Genomic DNA, 10,692 nt, shown 5'->3' on the forward strand with positions numbered 1-10,692 from the left:
ATCCTCTTATCCCATATAAAAATAACCCCCCCCCCCCCCCCCCCCCCCCCCCAGCACAACCTCTTAAATGCTGAAGAGTACAAGAAATTTGACATACAAGAGTAATGAATCTGCAGGCTCATTTTTAGTTTGTTTTTGCAGTTCCACTTTTTGGACTCACTTCTGGCTAATCAAATGCATTGGCTCTTAAGACCTTTGCAGGGCCACTCTTTATTAAAATAGGCTCTCTGGTAATAGTATTCTAGAAATGCTGCACAGCTGCATTTCACCTACATTGTGTAAAACCTCCTGTTTGAACTGCTTCCAGTTGTGGTTTTACTATTAAGACCAACACATTTGCTTTATGGCCATGAAGCCTTCCAGCATATTCTCTTCTAGGACATCTGTGACCAACTCTGACCCCCCTGTAGGGTTAGGTAATGTTTAATTTGGCTTCTCTTCCCAGCCAATTTGACTTGTTAAATATTTGTAAATAGGTAAGGTAGTGCTCTACCATCATGTCTTTTTGCACAGATGATCTGCCTACGCAAAAATAAAAGAGGATTATAGTAAAATAATTATTATTATCAGTTTTTCTCTATTCCATTTTATTTATAATTACTCATCATTCAATGTAACAGGTTTCCAAATTTTCTGTTAACTTTATTGCTATAATCAACACCTTTGTGGGACTGAGCCCTTAGAAAATCAGTTTATTTGCAAATCTCTTTATAGTTTGTATATTGTCCATCATTGCATTAAGTACCTTTTGACTATATTTCTATGACCTTTAATTCAGAAGATACCTAAATGGCAAAATACTCTCTATCAGTATGACTCTCGTGCTCTGAAATGAGGCTAAAGACTGAAAAATTACTATGTAAAAATAACACTGTCCTTCTGTATTGCCCTAAGTACTTCTTGATATTGACTATAATGTCAATCCCAACCACTGGAAGAGCAATGTGGATCTATGTGAGAGTCTTCACACTTGGCACTATCCCATGGATTTGCTGCTTTCACTCGTAGCTGTTCTGCAGTTCATATAATGCTTAACAGCTGTCAGAAGGCATGGTTTTACCACAGCCTTGAGAAAGCCCTGAAAATAATGAAGTGAACAAGATTTAACTAAGAATCTGATGAATGGTTGCTACTGATGCTGATGATTCTTCAGACAGATATGAGTGATAAATAATTGTCTTGACCCTAGACCTCTCATGACATATTCTCATTGGATTGTTTTATTCATCTTTCCTTTCCTATCCTTATCTGTAGAAATGAGAAAACAAGCTTGAGCTAACAGCTTACAGCAGTAGGGGAAGGAAGTAGGTATCCTTCAGACTTTGTCACCCTCACCTCAGCTGCAGAAGAATCATGGAAGCAGTCCATGATCACTGGAAGCAGTATAGGTTTAGACTCATTCATTCATACTGTTTCACCACCATGGCAACTTTGAGGTGACTTCTTTCAAGTGAGGAGGAAACTGTATCAAGATTCTGAACTACACCATTAGAATCAGTCATGGGAAAACCATTGCAGAAGCTATGCAATTTGTTTCTCTCACCACAGCTTTCAAATGCAAAGGACAATGACTTGATTTGTAGAGAGCACGCACTTTGCAGTAACTTAAAACTACAATTCCATTATTATTAAAGGACCCAAAACATCTCAACTTTAACAATATACAGAAACACTTAATGCATACAAATAACAGATAGGAAAGTGTTTTTCTAAATACTTCTGGTCTATTCTTTCAACTTTATCATCAGATAAGACTTTATTTACTAAAGTTAACAGCTTGACAAGCTAACAGTTTAAGTTTCTTATCTTGCTATTTTATTCTCACTTTGCAAAATCATGCAAGGAATTTACTTGTAATTTATGCCTGTGAAAATAAAACAGTTTTTCAGGTGTTTACAAAACCAACTTCCATACCAGTATCACTTGTGCTATTTACAAGGTCTAGTTCATATATAATACAAATAGTGCATTTTCAAGAAGTTACTGCAGTTCATCTTTTTTCCTATGGAAAAGAAGACCATAAGGAAGATTAGTTTAGTTGGGTTTATTTCATTTGCATGGAGAATGACAAGCCTAGTCAGAGCAGCAGAGTTTGAACATCAGGAGCTGAACACAGGACTCACACCTGTTTCAGAAGTCTTACCTCTATTATTACCTGAAAATGAGAGTGGCTCAAGGTCTCGCAGATGTGCAGGTGTAAAATTTCACTGGCCCATAAACATTCAGGGTAAAATACATATTGTGAGACAGAAAAAACAGTTGTGCTTGTAGAAGGAAAGGAGGTAGTACATATTCTGACATGGGTGTTTATCACCCAGCATTTTCTTTTTCATATCACCTTTTTATACCTCCTGCAACCTCTGCATGCTACCATAAGGAATTCAGCTCTTTCATTCTTGAGTTTTCTTATAGCTTTTTGAGTGAATACCAATTCCACTTCCAGCCATTTACTGGTATGCATTCTATGTAACTTATTCCATGGTTACTTCAGCTTCAAAGAGATCCTCTGCTGTGTCTCTCATCTGCCTTCCCTTCTATTTCCTAAGAAGTCTTTCCAGGTTCTCCCATTACTAACATCAAAGAAAATAATAAGTTTTTCTCTTCTCCCATGCACTTGTCCTCTTTACATCTGTTTGACCTTGAATTCTCTGACACATCACTGAAGCATAAATGTTTGAAGCTGCACTGTCTTTAGTCCAACTCTCAGCTCAAAGCAGGACCAACTTGAATAGGTTGCTTATGGCCATGTCATAAAGTAACATGTGCCAGAGCCTTATATATGAACTAGCAACTTTGAGCTGTTTCTTAGGAAAAATTAAAGCTACTTTGAGGGCTAAATTCTGCTTTCATATGAAAGTCAGTTGTAGTCTTGGTACTAATTTTGTTGGGAGAATCATTTCCCCAGGACTGTGACATTAGTTGGAATTGAATACAACTTAATTTTCTGTTTATTCACTTAATAAAAGTCCTAGCTGTTTAATTCTCAACCCCAAGATCATTTCTCAAGGCTCTATAAACTAAACACCTCTTTACAAACACAGACTTTTTAAGCACCTCATAGAATAGACACCTTAGTTTCTTGCACAATAATGATAAATAAAAAAGTATGTTTTCTAACTAAGTCTTCATAAATTAGGATTTTTGTACCAGAAATTGTGGAAAAATAGCAAGGTTAGTTAAATTTGAGGTTTTCCTTACAATGACTTGTTTTTTATTGTGTCATTTAAACAGGATTATACCACACTAATATCTAATTAGTTCTGCCTGTAGTCTTTGACAGTTTTTTCCTTTTAAGCTAGAAGCTCTACAGAGCAATGTACAAGCATCTTTGTGTTGCGTGGTTACATGGAGCCCTATTACAGCAGAATCACAGATTTTCTGAGTCCTCCATAAATCATGAGGGTGTAGATGAGAAACAATGAAGTCCTATCCCAACTTTACCTCAAATAGCAAAAAGGTTTTTCAGTTTGCAAACATAACAGAGTATAACTTTTGGATTCAACATTTTTCTCATAAACCATTATGCTAAATTAAATAACTTTACCCATTTATTGTTAAAGCTATGATTTGGATGGGAATAGAAGAGTCTTCAGTTAGAAATGGTCTCCCTTTAACCTTACAGAAAACCACCACTGTATTCTCCCTGGATGTTTTTCCCAGTTATTACAGTCAGTTGTTTGGCTAGGGAAAAATTATCATCTGACATGTAACAAAGCACAACCCCTAATTTCAGTTGCGTAGGCTGTGAACACACAGACACATACACAGTGGGGGAATAGTTAGGACTCCTTGCTGCTAATGACAGGTCTGATTACCTGTCCAGACTAAACCCCATTACAGCCACAGATCCATATCTCATAAACTATTGCAAGGGAACTTCAGCTGCCTTCCAGCAGCTTGTGTTCTGTACAATCTTCTGCTTTCCCATTTCTTGTGACATTATTAGTGTATATATGCACACCATTAAGATTTCCTCAGTACCTTATAAAACAGACTGATACATTTAAACAGCCATTATCCGAGAGTTTTTGCTGCAGTGTTTCATAGATGTTTACAGTAGAGGTGGTCTTTGGACTTGGAAATAAATATTGACTTGAGTATGTGAAGTCAGGTTTCAGCAACCTATCTGCAAGCACAGTTGTAGGATTTGTAAATTCTGGCTTCCTGACAAGGTACATTAGGCTAAATTGAGACATTTTTGACTTTTTCTTGATATATAATTCCAGAAAAGAGTTACTTTCATGTGGCATAGGACTGGAATTACTTTTCTAAAATATTTAGTTATCAAAAACCTTTGTAAGTCTACCCTATATGCATAGTGTATATAAAACAATAACTACTATTTGCAGGTGTACTTCTATGCTTGCAATGAAGATATTTATGTACTTGAATTGCTTAATACAGGCAAACACATCTATTTACACACTCAGTACTAATCCAGTAAATAAGGCATTGCAAAATTTTATATTCATTTTGCATTACTGAAAATGACTGCACAATGCTGTGAGTTCCAGAATTAGGCTTTTATAGCCCTCTGGAGAAAAAGATGCAACATGCATCCAGCAACTTTTGTAGTTACGATTCCTATCTATGGGTTATTCACAGCACTTGTAGAAATGCTCCCACCGTCACTGCTACAGATGTACAGATTTATTTGTGCTGTAGCACAAATACACGTCTGGTGCTCTGAGGTCTGCAGGAAACTGCTAACTAAATAATCTGACTGGTCACATCTTTCAGAAGTCCCCAAGCCTGACCTTATTACTACAGTTGGTTGGGGAAGGTTGCCATTCAAGTAGCAATTTCACTTGGACAAATATATTAGCAAACAGAAAGCATCAATATCATTCATCTATGTCTGAAAGATTCCACTAAAACTAGTAATTTAGCAGTTTCAGATGAACAAGCCTGAAATAAAACACAGCTAAAAACATTCTTGGATGTAGATCTACACAGGGTATGTTAGATAATGGATGAAGGGTATACAAGATCAATCAACACAAATATATAAATAGTACTAGACAAAAATGCATACAGTAACCAGAACACATAAACATTTCTACAGATTCCCATTTGTAGATGGAAAATAGAATGGAAAATTTCAATCTCACCAAAAGATCTTTAGGATTATAGACATGGTTGCAATCTTATGGCTTCATTATGATACTTTGTTTTGTTGTTTTGCACATCCTTAACCTGAAATAGACTAAAAGTCTCAGGATTTTTTCTAGATTTGTAGGTAAATAAACTTGGGTTCTTAAGGCAAATAAGAATCCAACATCTATTACTGTGTGCTATTGACATTTTAAATATCATTTCAGAAATGCTGCCTTGCTATCCATGGGTTGTAGCTCATAACTAAATGTGTTCCACAACTGCTCTTAGGGTAAAGCTTCCTCTTCTTCCACTCCAATATTTTCTCATCCCTTGGTTGTTTTTTGCTCCTCCAGCTTTTCCTACTAATGTATTTAAGGAGTGCCCTAATTTCCTAGATTCATATAAATCATTGATTCTATTTCCAAGGCAGAGGATTGTTTCCTGTTTCTGAGATTGACAGTTTACAGGGTTCCTGTTACTGCTTCTTTCTTACTGTCACAATCCACATTGCTTCTAATTAAACGTGAATTTGCAAATATTGAAGCCTATTCAAAGCTGCAAATTTCATTCTTACAGTGTTCATAACATTGAAATACTGTAAGAGATAATATTTTAATTTATTTACTACTAAAATTTTAATTATCTTACCAAAGCAAAATGCAGAATAGCCACTGGATTTTTTAAAAGATTACGTGGTCCTTTGATTTAAAGAGAGAACTGTGACAAAAAAATATTTGTCTATTGCTCTCACATGCATGAACTTACCACACATACAAGTGGCAACTTTCGTGTAGTCACAGAATAGTGAGAAAGTTGTAGCTGTAGAGGCATTTTAAGAAACTGCAGGGGAAAAAAAAGGAAACTTGCCCTTACAGCATTCTACTTTGTCAAGAGCAAAGACAAGTACATAGAAATATATAGGTCTGGCTGTAATCACCTGATTTTTTTGTGCCAAGCAAAGCTTGAGCAAATTCTGAGACATTCATACGTAATGTAACTGCTGAATTACCAAGTAATAGTTTAAAAAAGAAAGCTAAGAAAGACACATGAAAAGGGTGAAGGGAATATGTATTTAACAGTACCCTATGTGTGAGCAATGGTGAAAACATTTATCCAAAAGATATGTGGAGATCAGTGTCTATAAAAGCATGATCTACTGAGAGAATAGTGTTTGAGAGGGATGACTGATCATAGTTCTTGAGAAGAAACCTTATTTCAAATATAAGCAAACACAATGACACTTAGCTCAAGCCCAAGTGAGAAACAAAATAGTGGTGCATCTTTTCTATAGGCTCCACTTAGATACATATGCCCACTGAAAAAATGTTGAACAGCTGTCTAAGAAGTTCACAGCAGTCCCAACCCTAGACATTTTCAGCTGTCAGTGCCTAAGGTTAACTTTTCAGTGCAGCTAGATTTACAATGAAACAAACAACAGATCCTGTTTCCAGGGTTACAATTATCAGCTAAATAAATAGCATTTTTTAAACTTATCTACTGAACACATCAGTGGCAAAAGCACAATTGCTTAAAATAATAACGAACCAAATACAGGTGTGTCTGCAAGCAGCCAGTAATTTCTGTAAGAAATTACATTCAGGAGGTGGGGTGGAAATGCAGCAGAATGATTGGAGAAACCCAAAACACTCCCAGGAATGTGACTTGAAACAGCAAGAGGGAGCTGCGGTGTTCCTGCAATGGGAATGATTTATTACCTGAATATTTCCTCTCTCCCACCCTTTCTGCAACAATAAATCTCTTTTATTTGTGCAGTATCTTTCCCTACATGTAGCTTGAGTTAATCAATTCTCTCAAGTTTGAATATTAAGAATATTACAAGTTTAACAAATAGGAGAGTGCTTCTCAGCAGTAGAACTCAGGCTCATGTTAGTAGAGAGCTCAATCCTCTTATGATCTCAACCATAGCTTTTTCAGCAATTTGAATGAGAACAAATAGAACTCCTTGGAAGACTACTTCCTCAGTGCACCAAAAAACGTTTTGCTGCTTTGTTTGGTTTTTTAAGCAAAAAAACAACAGCAATCAGCTTAATAATAGAGCTAAAAATATGATTCAGTTCATTAAGAAAAACAGACTAACCAAGATACTTATAAAGTTCAGATATACTTACTCCTTCTCTCTCAGAAAAAGTATATTTCTTATACTTACTCCTTTTCTTCAGGAAAAGCATATTTCTTTATCTGGAATCTACCAGACTACATCTAAATTATAAAGGAAATAATGAGTAAAATAATTTCTTCTGTCCAGAAAACAATTTGCTGAAGTCGAACACCAATGGGTTCTTGCATCAAACTAAAATTGCATATTTTTCACGCTTACATTCCCAAGATTATGGGGGGAAAAAATAATTTTTAATAGAAACTTCTGTTTAGATCCATGGATTACTACATGTGGCAACACACTGGAGAGTTTGTTAAAAGATTCCTGAAGCTTCTTAACACTCCTTAGAGAGGGTAATATTATTCAGATAACTTTGGTATGATATTCCTAAAATGTCAACGCTTTTTCTAAATCAAACCCAAGCTTAAAGTACATTGAAATCTTAAATTATACCAGATGCAAAATAACAGGGAAGTATAAACTTCTGCATCAGTACAGAGACATCAATGCAGTCTTTGTAATAGATAACAACACAGGTAAGATTATCAAACCAGAAGCAAATGGCAACCTTCTCTACTTAGGACATTACTTGACTGTTGGCCTTTGGATTTACTTTCAGGTGATAATACAAATTTGTTTGGCATTAATAATAAAATGTATTAACATAATCATTTTTTTTGTTGTTTACCTCCCCCTCACTTACCTCATGTCCATATACTTAAAAGACTAACCTAAGTAATTGGTCATCCCAATTTTTTTCAAAATGGCCATTGGTTTTGGGTGCCCAATAACTTAAAGATGAAATGGAAGCACTCAGCATCTCCACACAGGGCCTAATGAATATAATTTTTCATGGTGTAGCATCTTCTGGAGTAACTTATTTCAAATAACAACCAGTAATATAAATGACAACCAAACTGATGTCTGATCTAAGTTAAACATCAACTTTAGTTTATGATAATGATTCCACAAAATGCTGGGATGAGTTAACAGGGAAGATTAATACTATTTAAGCTGCATATAAATCTGAGAGCTCTCGAATTTTGCTTCTTAAAAAGTCTGATACACTGTGATAGCTTGATTAAATGCCACTTTCCTCTACTCTTCCTTTCTTCCACTACTATTAACCTAAGGTACCTCTATAAATGTTTATAATAATATAGCTTCTTATATCATATGAATTGAAACAAATACATGAGTATAAAGCATAAAAACTGCATGAGGGTTTATAACAGTAATGCCAGAAAACAAACAAAAGAAAAAATACATCAAGTGAGTGCACCAGTAAGATATTTTTAAAAGTAGATCAGTCCTTATCAGCAAAGAATGTGTTTAGACTATTTTCTAGCTGTAGTCAATAGACAACACTGCTCTTTATCTAACTAAAGTACAAGAAAAACTTCACAGCAGTAAAGCAATTAATAACTGACTTCAAATATGAGTAAACTGCATTACAAAAGTTCAGTCAAATTCAATGTTATTTAATCCAGACTAATTCATCTGACTCTCCTTACCACATGCAAATTATTGCATCAAGATTTTGCTTACATAAACATAAATTAGTTCCTTTAGACTATGAAGGAAAATTATCCATCATAAGAAAAGGGATCGTGGACTTAAGGCCTACTTTGCTAAAAGGAAACATAAAAATGTACTTGCTGCAAGTGTATTTCTCCTAGTAGAAGAGAAACTTCTCACATTGCAGAGCTCAGTTTCCGTCTTTGTGAGCAGACTGATAGTTAATCTGATTCATTTTGTCCTATTCTGGGCTTCATATCTGTTTTCATCCTTATGCTTCAGTATCGCTGGAATGAGAACAGCTGTGAATGGGCATGTTAATATCAGCACGTTCTCTGGAGGACCTGCACATGGCAACAGCCTAAATAACTCTGATCCTATTCTGAAGAAAGGAGAAATTACAATTTCATAAATCTTCTGTCAGTATTTAGCATCTTATTTTCAGCAACACTTCCCATTATCTGCCTCTGCATTACATCTTCATTCCACTAAAATGTATTCAAAGAGAATGTAAGCTGCAGTTAAAGTTACATTAGGTAATTGCTTTTTCCCCCTCCCCCCAAATATAAAACTCTAGATTTTATGCAGAGGTTAAATTGTATTAACACTTATGACATCACATCATGTGCAGTAACAGTAAAATAACATCTTCTCCTCTGTTCTCTTCCTGTTCCAAGATCTAGCTTGCTATACTCCAAATGAGGTTCAAGTTCAGAAGAAGGCAGAGATTTTAAGCTGCCTTAATTTCCCTTCAGGCTTGGACGCCCAAGCAGAAGTCATCTTTGCTGTGAACTACATTTCCAAGTTACCTACAGGTTGCTTTGCACCTGAAGAAAACACTGAGTCAAGAACTGCTTATGCTTTGGTCCCACAAGCAGTGTAATTCCGATAAAGCTATAGAAGGTGTTCAACACACCAGGTCTATGCACACCAAATCCTGAAAAAATGGGAAATCCTGTAAATAACGTTTGAATAACTTGAGTCTTCTGTATACAAAATAACAGCAAAGGAACAGGGAAACTGGAATCTACCATTTTATTTTGACCTTTACTAAGCAATTTTCTGATAAAAGTTCCCATCCAAAAAATCAGTTCCTACCTAGAAAAGGAACATGAATTGCAGAATCACAAAGAAAAAGTCACAGTTAAAAATAAGCTGAAAGAAAATTATGAACAAAAGCTGTTGTTTTCATGGGTTACAACTGACAGACCCACCAGTGTGTTTATTTAGGATGCACTCTAGTGGACACACAACAGAATCAAAGATACAAATGAAAGCCACATATTGGAAGTAGCAATTAGAATAATTTCCTAGCATATTTTAAAACACTGTCTTACAAATGGAATGTATTTCTTAATTAAATATGAAGACTGTATGAAGGCTGATATTTTCACAGTCAGCATGACTGGACAGAAAAGGGAAATCAACACAGTTACTTATCAATTTTTGAAAATTTTAATCTAAACAAGATTCAGTTACACATACTGGCTCAAAGGAGAAACTTCACCTATCTATCCACTTACTCCATCCCTTTGAGACTGGCACATGAAGCTGCCATGCATACAGTGCTAACAGGTGTAATTACAACTGTAGCATCTTAAAATGTATCTTAAAGGTCTTAAAATTATACTGTTTTAAATTTTACTAATAAATATAATCAAAACCTGACAAAATCCATTCACTGCAATATCAGCGCTAACAGCATATTTATTCCACAGAAAGGGTTCTTGACTGTCATAGTAACTGGAAACCTGTATCAATGCAGAATAAATGTAGATAGCAAAGCCTGACCACCTAGTTACAAAAGTAGTTCAACTTCTCATTACTTAAAAAGTGATAAAAACATTTCTAAGTATTTATACCTGGAAAGTGATATTTTCCTCTTTTGATTTTAAGGATGTTTATATGTCATTAATGGCATCCAAAAAGCAATATGGCAATAAAGAGGGCAACAGGAA

The sequence above is a fragment of the Melopsittacus undulatus genome, chromosome 4 (assembly GCF_012275295.1).
Source record: "Melopsittacus undulatus isolate bMelUnd1 chromosome 4, bMelUnd1.mat.Z, whole genome shotgun sequence".
Lineage (NCBI taxonomy): Eukaryota > Metazoa > Chordata > Aves > Psittaciformes > Psittaculidae > Melopsittacus > Melopsittacus undulatus.